We start from the raw sequence: 21,259 nt of genomic DNA, 5'->3' as shown, positions 1-21,259 counted from the left end.
ACCAGAAAATAAATTATAACACAAAATCATTTTATTTTTCTTGTTACTAAAATTAGAAAATACTGCAATTTTATTTTTCTTGTTACTGAAACTAGAAAATAAAATACCACAAAACTATCTTATTACAAAAATCAGAAAAAACACAAAATAATTTTCTAGTTACCAAAACCAGAAAATAAATTAAAACACAAAATAATTTTATTTTCTTTGTTACTAAAACTAAAAAATAATATAATTTTATTTTCCTTGTTACTAAAACTAGAAAAATAAAATACCAAAATAATTTTCTGTAACACCAAATAATATTCTGCTATTGTTAATGACACCAGTATATTACTACTAGTTGTCAAAGAAAAGAGACAGTATATTACTACTATCTGTCAAATAGCATAAATCACTATTTGTTTTTCCAACCAGAATATTACTTTGAAAACACAGAAAATTAAATACAATGAAGATACCAAAAACAAAATACGAATCTGTCTTAAAATTGTTGGACAATCTTCACTGTATTTAAATAAATTAAATTCTATTGTGTACTAAACAACAACCAGAATATAAAGAAATAAAGGAAAGGAGAGAATTTGTTTGATTACAAAAATCAAACTCGAAATAATAAATAAATAACAGATTTTATTTTGTTACAAAAATAAAATTAAAATCTGATTTAAATAAATAACAATAACACTGAAAATAAATTAAATAACTTACTTGATTTAATTTGTTTGAATTATAATCTGATCAAGTCCAGTGTTTGACACTGTGTCCTTAAGACAGATTCGTCCTCTCCATGGTACTTTCAAAATTTGGATGTCTATCTCTCAGAATGAAATGATCTACTACAAACAATAGCAGCACTACAAATTGTTTGTCTTACGAACACACTAAGTGTTTACACTCTTTCTTTTAGAAATTAAATGCAGCAAAATGCAGAGATTTATAGCAGATGATGGTGTACGAAAATTTAGAGTTTAATCCAAATGGGAGGCTAATCTATTTATAGATGTAAAGGTGGCTATTGGTTTTGAATTGAACAGGTATGAAACCTGTTGGTTTTGAATTCAAACAAATTTGAATCTGTTGGGTTCATAATTTAAACAGATACAAAAACGGAAAGGGCCCTGTTTGGATGTACGTTAAAAAGCAAACTAGTTTATTTCGAGAAGGATCCTGTTTGGATGTATAGTAAAACCAAACCAGTTTATTTCGGTTTAATTTGAATTCTGAATTTTATTTTAACAAAATAAAATTAAATTCAAATGTTTTTTGCCCAAAAAGATTAGTATTGGGCCGAACAAGCCCAACCCAACCTCACACCACGCACCCGCATCCAGCCCAGCCTGCCCGCCCGGACGGACGGCGACGCGCGCGTGTGTGGTGATTTTTGGGTCCAATGGGTCTAGCACATTTTGCCCATAACCTCTCCCTCTAAAACACTTGGGTACCCCTAGGACACAGCCCAAGTACCAAACCCAAGCCTTATAAACCCATTTAAAATCTCCCACCAAATCAATGTAGGACAAACCATTTTACAACCTTAAGGAATTTCCACCAAAACTTCATTTCCATGGAGCACACTTTGGCTTCAATTTCCCATTCACTCGGTAATGGTTTTGAGCAACCAAATATACCACGTGAATCACAACGCGGCATAGAACGCGTTACCACTTTGACCCGTGAAAATCGGCGCATGAGGCCCACCTAAAAAATAGACCGAACTTAGGATAAAATTCTAGTTTTACCCAGAAATTATAACCATTCCAACAATAGGTAACGACTGTCATGTGTACCCCAGCACATTCGCAAACAAACACACACCAATCAATTATATAATTTATTATTGTGTAGGATTGCTTGTTCAACATCATTTCCGTTGAATGAATAGTTATGATATGAAAAAATATTTAAACGTTACTAAAAATGTAACAAATGCAACACAAATAAATACCCCATTTATGACTTTTATACATAGTTGTTAATTTTTTTTCAATGCCATAATATGTTCAGTTTCATTGCAAAGAAATATGTATTAACATATGGACATTGATAGGTCGATATTATCTGGTGTATAGTGGATACAGTAATAAAAAGTGATTTGTTGCACCATACAAGGCAGCCACTACCACCAACCACATTTTCAACGTCACAATTCGAGGAATCGTGATGAGTTGTTTAACCACGCCCGCTCTTCTTTGCAGAGTGTGATTGAGCGAACATTTGGCGCTTGGAAGTCGCGGTGGAGATTCCTACACAACATGCCTCAGTTTGATTTTCGTAAAATGCAGGTGCCGTTGGTGATTGTATCTATGGCATTACACAATTTCATACGCAGAAACTGCGAGGATGATGATAGTTGTTGTTGTCAGAAATGCGGCGGACATATGACGATATTCCCGATCACGTAGATTTGGCTGCCCTAGACGATGCCATGATGCCTACGAACGAGAACGTTGAAATAGCACAAGTGCGTCATCGAATAAGGGCAGAGTTATACCAAATTTGGCGAAATGCTAGGTAGTTGGACAAGGTTGTTCACTATGACTGCTTTTAAATTTTGTTCATAAAATTTTTTTGGGAATGTTTGGTTTTAATTTCTTGTTTTGTGAGGATAAAAAGAACATGTTAGGAAACTGTTTACACTTTTTAAGATGACGTACCAGATTCACAAACGTGTTATGCAATTGTCGTATTTTGCATTCTCGTATGGTTCATGCAAATTCCATATTTTACGGATTGTTCTAAAGAATTTCTTTATAAATATTACACGCATTAACTGTATTTAGATGTATTTCAAAATTACAAATTGGCTAACAATTTTACCATCGTCCACCTAGGTGACTTACAACACAACATGAAAATAGGTGAATAGCAAAAGTTTTTCCACCAACTTTTAAAGTTATATTTTAAATATATATCTAAAAAAACACTATACTCAAATAAAAAACATTCATTGAAATGCACATAATTTATTCACCAACTCAATTCATATGAGAAAGGCTTTTCTTTTTCTTTTCTTTTTTTTGTTTTTTAAAAATCGGCTAATATGGCATTGATGTGTAGTTTGTAATAGTCTCCAACTACATAACATAAAGAATGTGGACCAAAAAAAAAATTTACCAACTCAAAAAAATAAAATTATTAATTTACAGATAAAATAAAAAAGCAATATAATTAGATGTATTTGAAAATAAAAATAAAAATTACTTACAATATTGCCCACTTGAACATAATTTCAATTTTCTTATAAAAGTTTCATCCGTAACACCAAACCAGCTGGTTACATGTGACAAATAACAATAAAAAAAATTTCATCCCAAAACCTGTTAACACTTTTTCTGGTGATGAGAATTTTTTCCGCATTACAATTTTGTGAAGTATTGGATTTCTTGTGGAACCCCATATTTTTGAGGCATTAATTTTTAGTGAGAGATATTTGTGGTAGTTTGGTGGTCAGATTCTTATATGAGAATCTAACTTATTTTCTCTATTTATTTTATCTTGTTTTATCTCCACCTCATTATTATTCATCTCCTTTATTTTCTTTTTTTATTATTATTATTCTTTAGCACCAAGTAAATTTTATCATTTCCTTACTTACCAAGTAATCTTTTATTTGCTTTTAATTTCTTTAATCTTCCTTTCTCTCCAAGTAAACCCCTTTTTCTTACCCACCAAATAAAGTTCCTTTTCTTTTGCCCCAAGTCTTCCTTTTCTTTTGACCCAAGTATCCTTGCCTATAAATTGAGCTCACCTCTCAACTATTTCTATCATTCTTCTTCTTCTTCTTTCATCCTTTTGTTTTTGCTTCATCTCTTTCTCTCCATTTGTTATATAGATTTAGAGTTTAGATTAAGAGTGTTTAAAGTGAGAGTAAGCATTTTCGTATAAGAGGAGAGTTGTAGATTTTGTGAAACCTCACATACCTTATGGCTTAAAATTTTGAGAGCTATATATTGTTTTTTAAAGATTTGTATAAATTATAAATTATAGACATTTGTGTAAATATTTTGGAGCCAATTTGTATTTTTGACGTTATTAGTTAGTTAGAATTTTAAATTTGAGGTTGTTTTGATTTATTAACGGCCTGGAAGTTGGGGCGTTATAGAATGGTATCAAAGCGTATGGATTAGGTCTTACATGGGATCTGTTGGGTGGTTGATATTTGGAGGGGGGGGGAATTGATATTTGACATTAAAAAAAAATCGTTGTTTATATCAGAGTGCGTAGCAAAAGCGTGTTATTTGAGGAGTTAGTAGTTATTAAACTTTGGAGTATTAAGGATTATGAATTTCGAGGATGAAATTTATTTAAGGGGGATAGATTGGAAACCCGTATTTTTTAGGTATTAATATTTTAGTGAGAGATATTGGTGGTAGTTTGGTGGTGAGATTCTTAGATGAGAATCTAACTTATTTTCTCTATTTATTTTATCTGTTTTTATCTCCACCTCATTATTATTCATCTCCTTTGTTTTCTTATTTTTTTTTTTTTATTATTCTTGAGTACCAAGTAAATTTTATTATTTCCTTACTTACCAAGTAATCTTTTATTTTCTTTTAATTTCTGTAATCTTCCTTTCTCTTCAACCCACCAAGTAAAGTTCTTTTTTTTTTTTTTTTGCCCCAAGTATCCTTGCCTATAAATTGAGCTCACCTCTCAACTATTTCTATCATTCTCTTCTTCTTCTTTCATCCTTTTATTTTTGCTTCATCTCTCTCTCTCTATTTGTTATATAGATTTAGAGTTTAGATTAAGAGTGTTTAGAGTAAGAGCAAGCATTTTCATATAGGAAGAGAGTTATAGATTTTGTGAAACCTTACATACCTTATGACTTAGAATTTGGAGATCTATAGAGAAATATCGAGATTCAAGTGTTGGCGACGACGGAGGAGATTGATTTGAGGTAATTCAAGTGGCATACAATTTGCTTTCTCTAAATTTCTTTGCAAAGAGTGTTTATCTTAATTACTTCACATTTGTAGTCCTCTTGATTATCATGGTCATATGTTAAATTCTGTGGAATCATTCACGTTGATACGTTTGATTATTCTAGTCATTTGATAAATTCTGTGAAGTTGTTTTGTGTAGTTAGTGTTGATTTGTCTAGCTAAATAACGTGGAAATACTCCAGACATGGATCGGGTGGACATTGCCAATAGCTTGGACCAATAGTTTGGATAAGCGTTTGTGCTTGGGTGAGGTGGGTAAGGCCAGTCACTGGTCATGTACCGAGTAAGACCGAGTATTTGGTCTTGGATAAATTATCATATATCGAGTTGACTTGTATGTGCAATTTGGTAAATTGCTTGATTATCTAATCTGGTTATGTAATTGATGGATCCCTATTGATTTATTCTTTGCCTAAACCTTGTTATTCCTATTGTATTGTATACTTCCCGAATTAATTTATTTTTCAGGTGTGGAGCAAATCTAATGACGATTGGAGTTGAAGCATTCAAAGAATTATTGAGTTGGAGATGTTTGGGCCCTCCACTATATACTGTTTTTTGAAGATTTGTATAAATTATAAATTCTAGACATTTGGGTAAATATTTTGGAGTTAATTTGTATTTTTGAAGTTATTAATTAGTTAGAATTTTAAATTTAAGGTTGTTTGATTTATTAACGGTCCGAAAGTTGAGCGTTACATTTCTATTCAATTTTTTCCATTTAATCAACTTTTGTATAGAGTTTAATTATGATTTATTGATGACATTGGAATGCAGACTTTTACAAATTGTATGATTGTGTATTGAAACAACACCTTAAAATAATAATTTGACAACATTATTACAGCACACAAATTACATTCCACATCACTATTTTATCGGAATTTAAATAAAACGTACTGAATTCTATTTTGTTATTGTCCCAAACTATATCTCCTTCCTCAAAAAAATAATGAAAAAATATTAACATAAACTTGTTATGTTGCCCTTGCTTTTACATTACCAACAATTAAAGTATAATTATAATAATTGATATTTTCTAAAACATATACTATCAGAGAATAATTTTGGATGACAAAAAAAATTTCAAGCGTTATTATTATACCGTAAAAAAAGGGGAATTATTCATTAAAAAATATTATTTTCGAACGAATGGAGTATATATTGTTATATATGTTTCTAGTCAAAGTCCATTTTTGTTCAAAAAAAAAAAAAAAACTTGGAAAAAAAAAAAAAAAAAAACATCCACAAATTTTTTTTAAAAAAAGGTGAATTATTCATTACAAAATATTTTTGGAAAATGCTATGGATATCAAATAAATTACCAAATTTTCTACCAAACCTCTCACATGGCTAAGAGACCCACACATATCGCGTGTGGGTGGGTCTTACATCCATGCGAGAAGTTTAGTAAAAAATTTAATAATTTATTTGGAGTCCCTAATAAAACTCAATATTTTTTTAAGAGGAAGGGAGTATATATTGTCACATGTTTTGGAGTGAAAGTCCAATAAGTTCAAAAAAAAAAAAAATAATAATAATAATAATAATAATAAAAAAACACAACACAAAAAACGATCGGAAACATGGATATATGTATATGCCACGTCTGCTAGTATACAGGCCTTTTACATTAGTCAAAGTCCACAGTAGTTCTAAATTCAAAAAAAAAAACCAAAATTAGTAACGGCCATTCGACATGAACTAACATTTCTTTGCACGACTGGAACGAAAGATCGAATCTCACACATTTCGATTTCCACCAAAGGGCAAAATTGTAAAGTTTTCAACTTTTATATTTTTATATTATTCTTTTACACATCTTTTCACAAAAAGTCAAAAAATTCATCTCAAATATATTGGTATTTTTTAATTCATATTTTAGATAAAACGTCAAAAAGTTACTAAATTAGCCTATTCCCAAACGAGGTCTATGATAAATTTAAGAACAAATTTGATATTAGAGCATATATAATGCATTATCTAATCTTTTATCAAATTTAGATTTCATGAAAATGGCATTCAATCATTTCATTAAACTTGAATCAAATTAAGTTTTTATCAATTTTTTTATCAGATCAAAGCAAAAACAAGTTTATCAAAAGCTTTAGGGAATAAACTTGGACTTAAATATATATATATATCTATATAATAAGGGAGAAAGGTTTTTGAAAATGTATAGAATGTATGAGACACACAATTCATTTGGATGGCTCAGATGAATTCTAATAAATATCTATGGTTGAGAATTAATGATGTTCCCGCCCAAATGACCTGCCTCTGCCTTCCCACTCTTCTCCCTCAGTATCAGTATCTACCCTCTGTCTCTCCATACCCTCTGTCTACTGTCTGCCTCTCCATACCCTCTATCTATCCTTCTCTCTCGCCTAAACATTCCTACTCTGCACTGACTCTCCCCAGACCCTCTATCAATCACTCTCATCCCCTAAAGAGCCTATTGTTTGCTGAATTCCTTGCTCTGTTTCAATCTTCTGGGTGTGTTCTTGGGTTTATCCACATTGGAAACTGCCTACAGATTTATTGTTGGTGTGAGGTATGTTGTGTGTGCAAATTATTTTATTGTGTTGGGTTTGAATGATATATATATTGATATGCAACAACTTTGTAGTGATTTGCAAAGTGATATGCAAAGTGTTGTACAAAACTGTTTCCAAAATCAAACAGCCACTACTGTAAGATGCTTTTTGTGAATTTTTTTTGATATCATCAGTGGCATTGGAAGTTCGAACTATCGTGTTGTACGGGAAAGAAATAAGCCTTCTCGTATAATCCTGTTGATCAAGTCTACACTCCTCTATACGTCGTCGCTTTATCACCTGAAAATACAAACGTGAGCTAGCCGGCGGGTGTGTGCCGGAAACCCCTCCGATGCCTAAGTCAGTAACTAGACAATAAACAATATGCTCTGTGTATTCAGAAAGCAAAGTTGTGTTACCTCTCTGCAGGTGATATTTGTGAGCTTTATAGGTTTCGTGTGGCACAATCTTAGTAGGACTTTTACTTCTCCATGCAGAGTCCTCCTAGGATTTAACCTCCTGAAGGATAATCCTTATCCTCCAACACCCCCCTCACTGCTTAAACCAAGTGAGATGGTTCTTCTATGGCCGGGCTACCACGACCGAAGTAAATTGACCATGCTATGCTAGCTACCACATGGCCAAGATTCAACTAGCCTGGTCTTTTACTCCGCAGTTTGTACCTCGGTTTCCCTGCCGAGACCGAGCTAAATTAAGAGTGAGGCTTGCTCTCTCTTCATCATGCCTTGGTTCCAAATAGTGCGGCCGAGCTATCCACGCCTATGGTAACCGACATACCTACACAAGATTATGACCGAGTTAACTTTGTGCGACGACCGAGCTTACCTCGGGACCGGTGTAACTTCAAGATTTCCCTAGGCCGGTCTAACTCTATGGCCCTTTTACTCAGCCCTTCGTATTGTGGCCCGAAACGGCCCATTTACCCAGCTCGGCCCAATTTTCCATACAAAAATTACCCTCACAATTGCCCCTTAATCCCATCTGCGAAGCATGATAGGGATTACCTGACTTCCAGCCGAGCTAAGATTCCTCTTCTGTTCCAGCCGAACTAAATTCATACCGGGCCGTACTTGTTCGGTCAGAACGTCCCTTCAATCACAGCTACTGAATCAATTCTTATTCTAATGGCACGTGGCCGGTCCTGATTGGCCCTCTGCAGCTGTCCCGCTGCCCTCGTACTTTGCAAAATTTGAACAGTTCCCGCCTTTCCACTTTCGTCCTTTTCACAAAACAATCTCCTCATTTTTGGATTCACCACTGCATTTCTTATTTCCCTCATTCTCTCTTTCAAGCTCCATTGCTCTCCAACTTTCACAACTGTGAAGCTTGCTTCGTGTTCCTCTTTTACTGCCGTTGCTTCCATTTCCAGGTCTTCTACTTCAATCTGGTAAGCAAATCCATCTTTCTTGCTCTGTTTGTTTTCGTATTTGTTCAATCCATATTTTGTTTTGTGTGCTTTTTGCAAACACTTTTTCTGTTTAGCCTTCGTCTTTTCTGCAAAAACATGTAATAGAACCACTCAACTTCACGAAACCTGTAGAACATCACTTTTGATCCACAACCCCAACATAACCGAACTAAAAAGTTGTTTGTGGCTGGTGCCTGCATAGCCAGGCTACCCACCGGACTAACACCTCATACAAAACTAGTAGTTTCACCAAGTCAAACCACCTTCTGATTTACTTTAACCGAGATAAACGAACCGAATTAAGTTTGAACTAAGCAAACTGGAAACCTTTGCCTTCGACCGAGCTAAGTCTTCGGGGCTAAGCCAGCTTTCCTAGTTTTTAAACCGAACTAAGAAAGCTGCCCCCATAGGTTTGACCGAGGTAACAAAACCCGTAATTCAAACCGTATAAAACCAATCCCAAACACAAACCGATTTATCGAACCCCTTGCTCAATCCGAGCTACCATATACTTTGCTGAACCGAGATAAACCCTGTAGCACCCCTCATAGGCCGAAGTAGGACTTCTTATCTTTACTTTGATTTTGTAGCACGGTCAACGATCTGTGCTTAACACCTTTGTTTTCCACTTTGCAGACCTAGGTTGCCCAGGCACTCCTCTGCACGCTCAACTGAGCTACTGAGCACAATTTTTGGACCGAACTAATTTATTCATAATTTATACAATAAATGGGGAAGTATAGGTTTCTAGTAGAGACGCCAGGTGGTCTAGCCGAATTCCAAAAAGATTACAATATACCTGACGACGTCCACCTAATCTTAGCCGAAAAAGATGTCATACCCTGGGGGAATGAAGGCTTTGTCCCCTTCACCCTTTTGTCCATAATTGAAACTGAACTACGATTTCCAGTCCAACCCTTGATTTGTGAGTTTCTTAGGCAAACCAAACTATGCCCAACCCAACTATCCACCAATTCATACCGTATAATAATGGGAATAGCCGAACTAAACCGCCAAGCCGGTCTCAACCTTGGTCTGGCCGAAATCTTTCACCAATACTCCATTGGTTCAAAGGAAGACGGCTGGGTGTACTATCTTAGAATACGCCGTCGTCGTGAGAAAATAAAAAAAAAAGCACACCGGATAAAGACTTGAATGACGACGATTTTTTCTAGGTGTCTGGGAACTTTGAGGATCACTAAGCCCAGATTCCTGGCCGAAGCATCAATTGGAAAAAAGGAACACCTGGTATAATTACTTCGGTTTTCTTGCGTGCTTTACTATATTTCGGTTTTCAATTTTTCAGCCGAACTAATAGTTGTCTTCTTTCGCAGATTCTGCCCACCTCCATTCTCTATACAGCTACCCAAATCTAGCGACCTTGCGCGCCGCACTACGGTATCCAGAACGTAGTTGGGCCAAGCTGCTAAAGTTCGAACCGACCTATAGATACAGCGGCCGCCGAAAAGCGAGAGTGATCAACTTTCTGCTAGAGGAGGCCCCAGAACCGGACCCGACCTTGCCAGAAATTAGACTTATCCCACTGACCGCTGAAGAAGAAATGGCAAAGAGAAATAGAGTCAGGGCGCTATTGACCGAGACTAACAGGCCCGATGTACCGCCACCAAGACAAACGCAACCTGCTATTGTGGCCCTTCCTTCTCAACAGCCTTCTTCATCACGCCCATCCAAGCGCGCCCGATCTACCCCGACCAAACAGCGTCTTGTGGATGACGACGAATCCATCCCTCCACCAATTCCACAGCCGGAGCCTTCTGACCGGGCTAGCTCTTCCAGGTGGGCACCGAAGCTGAAATTTCAGAACCGCCTTATTCAAGATACCGATTCGGTGGTTGCTGAGAAGGATCACTTGATGGCCTTCAATCTTGCCAAAAGTGTGTGCCTTCCAGCAGACATGGAACACCACCAGAATTTGACCGAGCTAAAGGCCATTCGATCGGCCACCAAGTCCATGATCCTAGTATGATGCCCCTTATCTAAAAAATTTTTTTTCTAACTTTCAATTCGATTTCCTCATTGATTTCTTTCCATTCATTTCAGTCTCTTCAGAAGAGCCAAATTGCCCACCAAAAGGTATTGGAGCTCAGGAAAACGGCTAGGCAAGCCTTGGCAGAGGTTGAAGAAAAAACAACCGAGCTGAAGGAATCCCATCAAAAGACGGCCGAGCTAGAGGCCGAGGTAGCTCGTCTAACCGGAATGGTTACCTCGGCTGAGGCTGACAAACAGAAGGCTTTGATTGTGATGAAAGACAAGTACCTTCGTGAGCTAGTCAAGCTTGAAGGGAAAAAGGACGCCGAAATCGCCGAGCTGAAGAAGAAGGTCGGTGATGCCAACGCTGAAGGTTTCAAAGAGGCGGAGGGCCTCTACATTCCACAATGTGAGGGGGCGAAGGACTTATTCTTTAAGTGCGGCTGGAGAAGTGCTGTGGAACAGCTCGGCTGTGGGCCCGAAACCGAGGTCTACAATGCTCCGCAACACTTCATTCCAGCCTCACTAGCGGAATATGCTGCTTCTGTCCAACAAAAATTTTTGCAGGGTTCAGATGATGAAGATGAAGAAAACGAACAAACTGTTACTCCGGTAGTCAACGAGCAAGGCAACGATCAATCAGCTCAGTTGGAGTCAACGGTTGAAGACCTGACTATTGAGCCGTCGACTGACATCGTTCTACCAGTTGCTACTGAGACTGATCTTCCATCTGCAACCGGTGTTCAAGTTGACATTGACGCCGACCTTGAAGACCTTTTTACTTGATTCTGTTCTTTCTTTTCTTTGTTGCTTTTTGCTCTTGTAACCGGGCTATGGCCCCCCCATGTAATTGCCCTTTGATGAATGAAAAATTTTCCTGTTTTGAACTCTTATTTCGGTTGATTTGCATGTTTGTGCTTGCAATGACTTTTCCATGATCTTTTCACTTCCAACTGTTATCTCGGTTTAAATTCCTATTTGGGCTTGCCTTCTTAATAGTATTATGGCCGAGATACTTTAATCTGGTCTCAGCTGAGTAATCTGACTAAGCTATCCAGCCAATCACTTTTTAGCTGATGTCCTTACTTCGGCTAAGGAGTAGTAAGAGCCAGTTTAGGCTAGCCAACCACTCTTTAGCCGATGTCCTCACTTCGGCTAAAGAGTAACAAAGAGTTGGCTTAATCCAGCCAACCACTCTTCAGCCTTAAACTTACTTCGGCTAAAGAGTACCAAGAGTTGGTTTAATCCAGTCAACCACTCTTCAGCCTTACCCTTACTTCGGCTAAAGAGTAACAAAAGTTGGTTTAATCCAGCCAACCACTCTTCAGCCATACCCTTGCTTCGGCGGAAGAGTAACAAAAGTTGGTTTAATCCAGCCAACCACTCTTCAGCCATACCCTTACTTCGGCTGAAGAGTAACAAAAGTTGGTTTAATCCAGCCAACTTAGAATAAAATGTTTGGTTATTCCGACCAAACGTCCTACAGCCTGGATCCTTATCCTGGGCTTAGGAGGGGTGTTGGTTTAGTCCAGCCAACCTCTAAGTTAGTTTTTCCAGCCAACTTTAAAAAAATGTTTGCAATGTACCTGACTTCACTAAAGCTAACTTTGTCAGAAAACAACTTATGCTGAAAAGAATCGATTTGTTTTATTGAGGAAAAGAAAAAAAAATTACACATGTTTGAAAAAGGAAAGCTAAAAATAAAATATCTTGAGATTGGCGATGTTCCATGGCCTAGGGATTGCTTTGCCATCCTTGTCTTCTAGGTGGTATGCTCCTTTGCCTCCTAACCCAAGCACTTTGTAAGGACCTTCCCAATTAGGCCTTAGCTTGCCATCTCCTGGTATCATGGTGTTTCCCATCACTTTGCGCAGTACCCAATCTCCGATCTTGAATTGTCTTGGATGCACCATTTTGTTGTATTTCCTGGATAACTCTTGTTGGTATGAGGCAATGTGAACCAGTGCTCTTTCTCTTCTTTCTTCCGCAAGGTCGAGCTCCAATGTTATGGCTTCTCCATTCAAGTCGGGATCAAAATTTTCGTTTCGAATTGTGGGGAGGCCAACTTCCAGTGGGATTACTGCTTCCATTCCGTAGGCTAAAGAGAATGGTGTTTCTCCTGTTGATCGTCGAGGTGTGGTGCGGTAAGCCCACAAAACATGAGGAAGTTCTTCCGCCCACTTGCCTTTGGCTTTCTCCAATCTTTTCTTCAACCCATTCAAAACTACCTTGTTTGAAGCTTCTGCCTGTCCATTTGCTTAGGGATATGCCGGTGTAGAATTATAGAATTATATCTTGTACTCTTCACAAAAGCCTCTGAAGATTCTGCCGTCGAATTGAGTGCCGTTGTCTGAGATTAGGGCTTTTGGTATGCCAAACCGAGTGATGATATTCTACCAGACGAACTTTTTCACATCTTTTTCCTTGATTGATGCCAAAGCTTCTGCTTCCACCCACTTTGTGAAGTAGTCTGTTGCTGCGAGAAAGAACTTCCTGTTTCCGGACGCTGTTGGAAGTGGTCCTACTATGTCCAACCCCCACATTGCAGAGGGCCATGGGCTGGTTAATGGTAGGAGTTCTCTGGCTGGCTAATGTATTTGATGTGCGAACTTCTGACATTTTTTGCATTTTTTCACATATTTTTCTGAGTCTGCTTGCATGTATGGCCACCAGTATCCTTGCGAAATGGCCCTATAAGCTAGCGATCTTCCTCCTTGATGGCTTCCGCACACCCCTTCGTGTATCTCGTATAAGAATGCTTCTACTTTGCTGGGGTGGACACACTTTAGATAGGGTCCTGAGAACGACTTTTTGTATAATGCTAGAGATGGGGAGAGCCAAAATCGCTGTGACTTTGCTCTAATTTTGTTAGCTTTTTTCTTTTCTTCCGGTAGGATGCCATCTTTCAAGAATAGTATGATGGGATCCATCCATGAGGGGCCTAGATCGGTGCAGCATACTTCTTCTGCTTCGGAGTCTTCGATGCTTGGTCTTGGTAAGTAGTCGATGAGCAATGGATGAGGGATGGATGTATCTGCCATTGAGGCAAAGCCTGCTAGTTCGTCTGCTCTGCCGTTCTCTTCCTTGCTTATCTATTCTATCCTCACTACTTCAAATTTCTTGATTTCTGTTCTGACCAATTCTTGGTACTTGGCCATCCTATCATCATTTGCTTCATAGTCGCCAGAAATTTAGTTTACCACCAACTATGAGTCGCTGTAGACCATTAATTCGGTGGCCTTCATGTAGTATGCTGATTTGAGTCCTGCTAGGAGTGCTTCATATTCCGCTTCGTTGTTTGATGCTGGGAAGCCAAGGTTGATTGCTTGCTCTATAACCAGACCGTCTGGTGAGATGAGGACTATGCCAAGTCCTGCACCATGCCGGTTGGATGCTCCATCCACAAAGAGCTTCCACATCTCACCAACGAACAATTTCCAGCAAGTGGAGGGGTCGGATGATGTCATGGGGTGAAGAATGTTGCTGGTTTTTTCTTCAAGGTCCATGTTTGCTGTCTGCCCCTCGCTATCTGATTGAACCAAGTCTTTATTTGTTGGTGAGTCTTGGTTTGGTGTAACTTGGTTTGCTTCTTCCTTGCTGTCTTTAGTCTGGTCTACCTGGAGTCTGACTGAGTACCTTCTGCTAGGGGTTGCGCTATTCCGGCGTCAACTTCCATCCCTAGTTTGGTTGTGTCAGTTAGGTCGACTGGGCAGATATGATGACTTCCAGGAGTAAACTCTGCGACGAAATCTGCCAAAGATTGGGCTTTTACTGCGGTTCTGGGTTGGAACTTGATGTCGAATTGTCCCAACTCTACTGCCCACTTCAAGATTCGCCCAGAAAAGTTCGCCCTCTCAAACAAAGCTTTTAGTGGGAAAGCTGTGAGGACGACTATGGTGTGGGCGTGAAAGTAGTGTGCCAATTTCCTGGAGGCCATCATTAAGGCCAATGCCAGTTTTTCCAGTGACAAATACCTTGTTTCGACTCCCAGTAATGTGTTGCTGACATAATAGATGGGCAGATATTGAATTCCTTCCGCACGGACCAACACTGCGCTAATTGCGTGCTGAGAGACTGCCAAGTACAGGAAGAGTTCTTCTCCTGGTATTGGGGTGACCAGCAATGGTGGAGAGGACATGTATTCTTTCAAGCTTTCCAGAGCTTGGTCGCATTCTTCGTCCCATTCGAACTTGGCTTTTAAAGCTTGAAAGAATGGTCGAAGTCTGTCTGACGATCGGCTTATGAACCGATTGAGTGCGGCTGCCATGCCGGTGAGATGCTGCACTTCTTTTACTAAGTTTGGTCTCTCCAAATCCTGAATTGCTTTGATCTGGGAGGGGTCCGCTTCTATACCCTGGTTGGTCACAAGGAAGCCCAGGAATTTGCCAGATCCTACACCGAATACACACTTAGATGCATTGAGGCGTAACTTGTGCTTCTTCAGGATTTCAAACATCTCTCCTAGGTCCTTGAGATGGTCATTTTCATCCTTGCTTTTGACCACCATGTCGTCGATGTAAGCCTCCATCGTTCTTCCTAATAATGGTTCAAACATCTTGGTGACCATTCGTTGGAATGTTGCCCCTGCGTTCTTCAAGCCAAAGGGCATGACCTTGTAACAGTATAGTCCTCTCGGAGTTGTAAAGGATGTGACCTCCTGGTCTGGTTCATGCATGGCGATTTGGTGGTAGCCTCTGTATGCATCCAGAAAGCTAAGTCGGTTGTGCCCCCGCCGTTAGGTCTACCAGTTGATCTATCCGTGGTAGAGAAAAGCTGTCTTTTGGGCACGCCTTGTTGACTGTTTTATAGTTGACGCAGACACGCCATTTGCCATTCTTTTTTGGCACTACGACTGTGTTGGAGATCCATCTTGGGTAGTGCACTTCTCTAATTGCTCCTGCCTCCAGCAGGTTACCTACTTCTTCCGCCACTATCTTGGCGTGGTGGAGTGCTGATCTGCGTGTGCGTTGGATGATTGGTCTGGCAGATGGGTGGATATTAAGTTGGTGACAGATGAAGTTTGGATCAATGCCTGGCATGTCGTAGGGCGTCCAGGCGAACACTTCGATGTTAGAGGTTAAGAATTCCAAGACCTCTAATCTCTCAGTGCTGGACAATGACGAACCGAGCAAAAAGAACTTATCCGGGTTTTTTTCATCTATTCTTACCTCTACCAAGTCTTCCACCGCTTTCTGATTAGCAGCTTTGCCTATATCTGCGAATAGTTCATTACTCTCAGGTTCTTCCACCGAATGAACGTATCCTTTGGCAGCGCGGCTGCTGTTTACCGTGACAAAGCATTACTTGGACATAATCTGATCTCCATAGACCTCTTCAATTATACCGGTGTCGTTTGGGAATCGCATTACTTGGTGGTAGGATGATGCCACTGATCGCATGGCATGCAGCTATGTTCTGCCCAAGATGATGTTGTAAGTCAAGGGAACCTTCAATACCCAGAACTCCACTTATTTCATTACGCTTCCTGCTCTGACAGGAAGTATAATTTTGCCAACGGGCCATTCTGGCATGGAGTTGAATCCAATTAGGGGAGATACGGTAGACGCCAAGTCCTTGTCTTGTAGCTTCAGTTGTTTGAATGTTTCGTAATACATGATTTCACATGAACTACCCTGGTCAATCAGAATCCGCTTGACGTCAAAATCCTTGACTCGGAGAGTGACAACCAAGGCATCATTGTGAGGGCAATATATCCGCTCCAAGTCTTTATCCGAAAAGGACATGACGTTTGTGGCTTCTGTCTTCCCCTTCTTGACGGCAGGTTGGGCACTTAGCACCTCTCTCAAGTGTTCAGCCTTTTTGATTGATCCCCTGAGCTCGTATACACGCTCAGGTTCAAAGACTCCATGTATCACATTGATAACACCTTGAGATGGGGCGTCGACTGGCATCCCGTTGGGGTTATTATGGTTCTGAGGGGCTGGTTGCGTCCCTCCTTTAATGTATTTATCCAAGTGACCTGCTGCGACCAACTCTTCTAGGTGCTGTTTCAATGGCGTGCAATTCTCAGTGCGGTGCCCCTTTTCTTTATGGAAGGTGCATCGCGATCTTTCGTTGTAGTCTTTCTGCGCTTCCCCTAGTTTGGCTGGCTATCTGACGAAAGGCTCATCTCTTATTTCACTTAGAATTCGGTAGATCGGTTTCTTGAATACGGTGGTGATTGCCGTGCGGACCCTTAACCATCTTTTATCCTGGTCCTCTTCATTGTCTCGTCTACCACGTCCGTTTCTGTTAGGTCGATCTACCGTGTTGACCTTTGCTGAGGTCTTCTTTTCTGGTACTATGGTTGCGCTAGATTTTGCTTTGGCACGTGCGCCATCCTCTTCCACCCTGATGTGCTGATGCAGTCTTTCCATCAAAGCTTCCATGGTAAGGGGTGGCGTCATGGTGATCGAGTCCCTTACTCTGTTCTCGACTGGAAGGCCTCTTTTATACTGCGCAATGGCGAGATTGGTGGGGCAGTCCCCAATCTAGTTGAATGTCTCCCAGTAGCGACTATTGTAGGATCTTAGGGTCTCTTTGTCGCCCATGTCGATAGAGAGTAACTGGTCAATCTCCACCGAGTTTTTAGTGTTTGTTCTAAACCTTGTGACGAATGCCTCTGCCAATTGCGCCCAGGAGGCTATGCTGCCTTCTGAAAGTTTTTCAAACCAAGTCAAGCCTAGATCGCCAAGGCTTGACGGGAAGAGGATGCACATTAGAGCCTCGTTTCGCCGATATACCGCCATAACCTGGCGGAAATGGCTTAGGTGAATGTAAGGGTCCGTCTTTCCCTCGTACGTAGTGAATTTAGGCTGAAGGAAGCCTGTAGGTAGGGGCGCATTTTCGATTGCCGGAACGAACGGCGAGGTTTGCAGCCTCGCTAATGCTTTGTCCGTCGGTTCGTAGGCAGGGCGTGGTAATGGCATTCCAACCTCGACGCTTCCATGCGATCGAGGAGCCAATCGTTGAAGGGCAGAAACTCTACGAGGGTCGCGCGCCCTGGTGTCCTCCTTCCATCGTGCCTTTTCTTCCAGCATGATCCGTAAATCGGATGATTTGGGCAACTCCATCTGTTTGGATGATGTTTGGTGCGAGTGTGAGGGTCGGTAGGTACCCCCTTCTGTGTAAAACCTCAATGATCTCGTTCTCTCAGACCTGGAGTAACGAGTTCTGGAGGTTCCAGACTGAGTATCGCCTGTCCTGAGGCTTCTACTTTCTGCTTGTGATGGCGTTGGATGTCTTCCATGGTCTTCTGAGTGGCGAGGGGGCGTCTTGTTTTTGCGCCCCTCTCCTGTCGCCACTCTTTTTTCCTTCATTTGGCGCTTCAAGGCTTCCATGTCGGCCGCCATCTTCCGTATTAATTCGTCTTGCTCCTTCACGCGGTCCTCCAGAACTTGAGGATCAATCCTCCGCCTTTGCCTGTCAGGACTTTGTGAACGAGAATGACGGGGGCTGTGAGTCCGCCTCCCCCTAGTGTTTCTCCTGGCGTTATGTCGTTGGGGCTCCAAGTCCGCCATGGGAAGGATAGAAGGTAATCCTTCACGCCTGGCCCCCCCATCTGGTGTTTGCCCGTCGATGGCGGACTGTGGTAATTCTTCAATGTGTGCCATTGTTCCTAAAGAGGTATAGCTTTATCAAGAGGTTTTGTCCTGTCTATTTTTCCCACAGACGGCGCCAATTGTACGGGAAAGAAATAAGCCTTCTCGTATAATCCTGTTGATCAAGTCTGCACTCCTCTATACGTCGTCGCTTTATCACCTGAAAACACAAACGTGAGCTAGCCGGCGGGTGTGTGCCGGAAACCCCTCTGATGCCTAAGTCAGTAACTAGACAATAGACAATATGCTCTGTGTATTCAGAAAGCAAAGTTGTGTTACCTCTCCGCAGGTGATATTTGTGAGCTTTATAGGTTTTGTGTGGCATAATCTTAGTAGGACTTTTACTTCTCCATGCAGAGTCTTCCTAGGATTTAACCTCCTGAAGGATAATCCTTATCCTCCAACACCCCCCTCACTGCTTAAACCAAGTGAGATGGTTCTTCTATGGCCGGGCTACCACGACCGAAGTAAAATGACCATGCTATGCTAGCTACCACATGGCCGGGATTCAACTAGCCTGGTCTTTTACTCCGCAGTTTATACCTCGGTTTCCCTGCCGAGACCGAGCTAAATTAAGAGTGAGGCTTGCTCTCTCTTCATCATGCCTTGGTTCCAAATAGTGCGGCCGAGCTATCCACGCCTATGGTAACCGAGATACCTACGCAAGATTATGACCGAGTTAACTTTGTGCGACAACCGAGCTTACCTCGGAACCGGTGTAACTTCAAGATTCCCCTAGGCCGGTCTAACTCTATGGCCCTTTTACTCAGCCCTTCATATTGCGGCCTGAAACGGCCCATTTACCCAGCTCGGCGCAATTTTCCATACAAAAATTACCCTCACACGTGTAATGAATTTGAAAAAAAGATTTGAAATGTGAATAAATGCATTTCACTTACATTTACATTTGACACGTGTTTTTCTTTTTTCTTTCTAAATCTATCTCCAAATTCATGTTTCTAAAATATTTGTATCTGGTTGTATTTATAGTTGAGAAATCGAAACATACAAGTTACAAAATTAACTTAATAGTTAAAAGAGAGATCTTTGGTGTAATTAATCTTAAAATATAAAGTTAGAAATCAAACACAAAAATAGAGATATTAAAAGAAGAGGATGCATGAAAAGTAGAAAGGGGTACCTGCAATTGCTTGCGTTTTTTGAGTTTGGAACTCCCTTTGGAACAATCAAAGATATCTGAGAGATGATCCAGAGCACCCATTTTACTCACCGCTGACTCTCACTATGATCTCTCTTAGTATGTTGATTTTGTATGTTGTGTGTGCAAATTATATTTTGAATGATTATATTTTTAACTGCTGGGTTCAATGGAGTTGAAAAAACTTAGTATTATTCCTTGCTCTGTTTCAATGCAAATTATATATATTGATATATATTTTGAATAATATATATTCAAAGTTTAATTTTTTGATATGGAAAAGTATTTTTAACTGCTGGGTTCAATGGAGTTGGAAAAACTTGGTTTTATTCCTTGCTCTGTTTCAATCCTCTGGGTGTGTTTTTGGGTTTACCCATATTGGAAAACTCCTACAGATTTATTATTGGTGTGATGTATGTTGGGTTTGGATTTTGAATGATATATATATGGAAAAGTAATGTTTTGATAGAGTTAACTGCTGGGTTTAATAGAGTTGGAAAAACTTACAAACTTTTCATTAAAAAGTTAACTGTCGGGTTCAATATTGAATGGAAAAGTTAAAGAGTCTTAAATCTGATTAGTGAGTCTTGATCAAACCTCTCTGTAACAATGGAAAAGTTAACTCACAAAAAATCATGTTTTAAAGTATATAGAAAAGTTAACTGCTGGGTTCAATAGAGTTGGAAAAACTTAGTATTATTATTTTATATTGAAATTGAACCAATTCAGTATTATTATTTAGTGTTGAAGCTAACCAACCAGGAAGATCTATTTGCTGGGTTCAAGAGAAGATCTATTTTTATGTTCTTAGCTTTTGCCTTCATCAGAGCTTACTTTGACTGTGGATCACTCTCACCATTGTTCACTCTGGCTGCAACATCACTTCGACTGCTTTCATTACAGTAATTTTTTTGTTTTTGCTTTTTTCTCTCCTCCTTTCTCTCGATTTTGCTTTGGTAACATTCGGTAGGCATGACTACATTAAAGAGTAGTCATCAATCTAAAAATAAAAATTAAAGAGTAGTTACAAAGCTTTGTATGCTATGTTTTTTTATCACCGGAAGAAGTTGACTACATTAAATTTTTTATCACCAAAGCTTTGTATAGAGAGACAATAGTTGCAAATAAAAATTCAAGTTCTCTCTAAAAACTCAAGTTTACTCTGTTTTTTATCATCAAAATCTTTGTATGCTATGTTTTTTATTAGTTGGCTTTGTGCTCATGGCTCTGTGCTCATGGTGATAAAAATTAAATATTTTTTATCACCAAATTTTGAGTAGTCATCAGTATTTTCCATTAAAAATTCATGAAAATAAAAGCTTTTCATTAGTAATTCAAGCTATTTTTGGTCAATATTTTGTGTAACCTCCTTTCCTTCTTAATGGTAAAGTTATACACATTGTGTTTACTTCCAATATTTAGCCATTAATATCATGTTAATAAATTATTTAAGTTATTTACACTAAGATTTTTTAATTATTAAAATAAAATAATTATATAAATGTTTGCTAACTGCTCTCTAAAAGAAAGAAGAAAACTAGCTATCTAATAAGGTGGGTCAATATTATTCTCCTATTATTTTTTTTTTAGTGTCA

The 21,259-nt window shown here is 39.4% G+C and overlaps 1 long non-coding RNA gene across 1 annotated transcript; it reads left to right on the top strand.

Moving 5' to 3' along the window:
* Positions 1-7,085: 7,085 nt before the first annotated feature.
* On the top strand, positions 7,086-20,845 carry LOC145801827 (uncharacterized). The gene is made up of 2 exons (XR_014343475.1): positions 7,086-7,503; positions 20,476-20,845. It is a non-coding gene; the product is annotated as an uncharacterized LOC145801827 (long non-coding RNA).
* The last annotated feature ends 414 nt before the right edge of the window (positions 20,846-21,259 follow it).

This window comes from Camellia sinensis, chromosome 11, assembly GCF_055761805.1.
Source record: "Camellia sinensis isolate YWXY chromosome 11, ASM5576180v1, whole genome shotgun sequence".
NCBI classification, from domain to species: Eukaryota; Viridiplantae; Streptophyta; class Magnoliopsida; order Ericales; family Theaceae; genus Camellia; species Camellia sinensis.
Note: the sequence above shows the minus strand (reverse complement) of the source record. Positions and strands in the feature narration are given on the sequence as shown.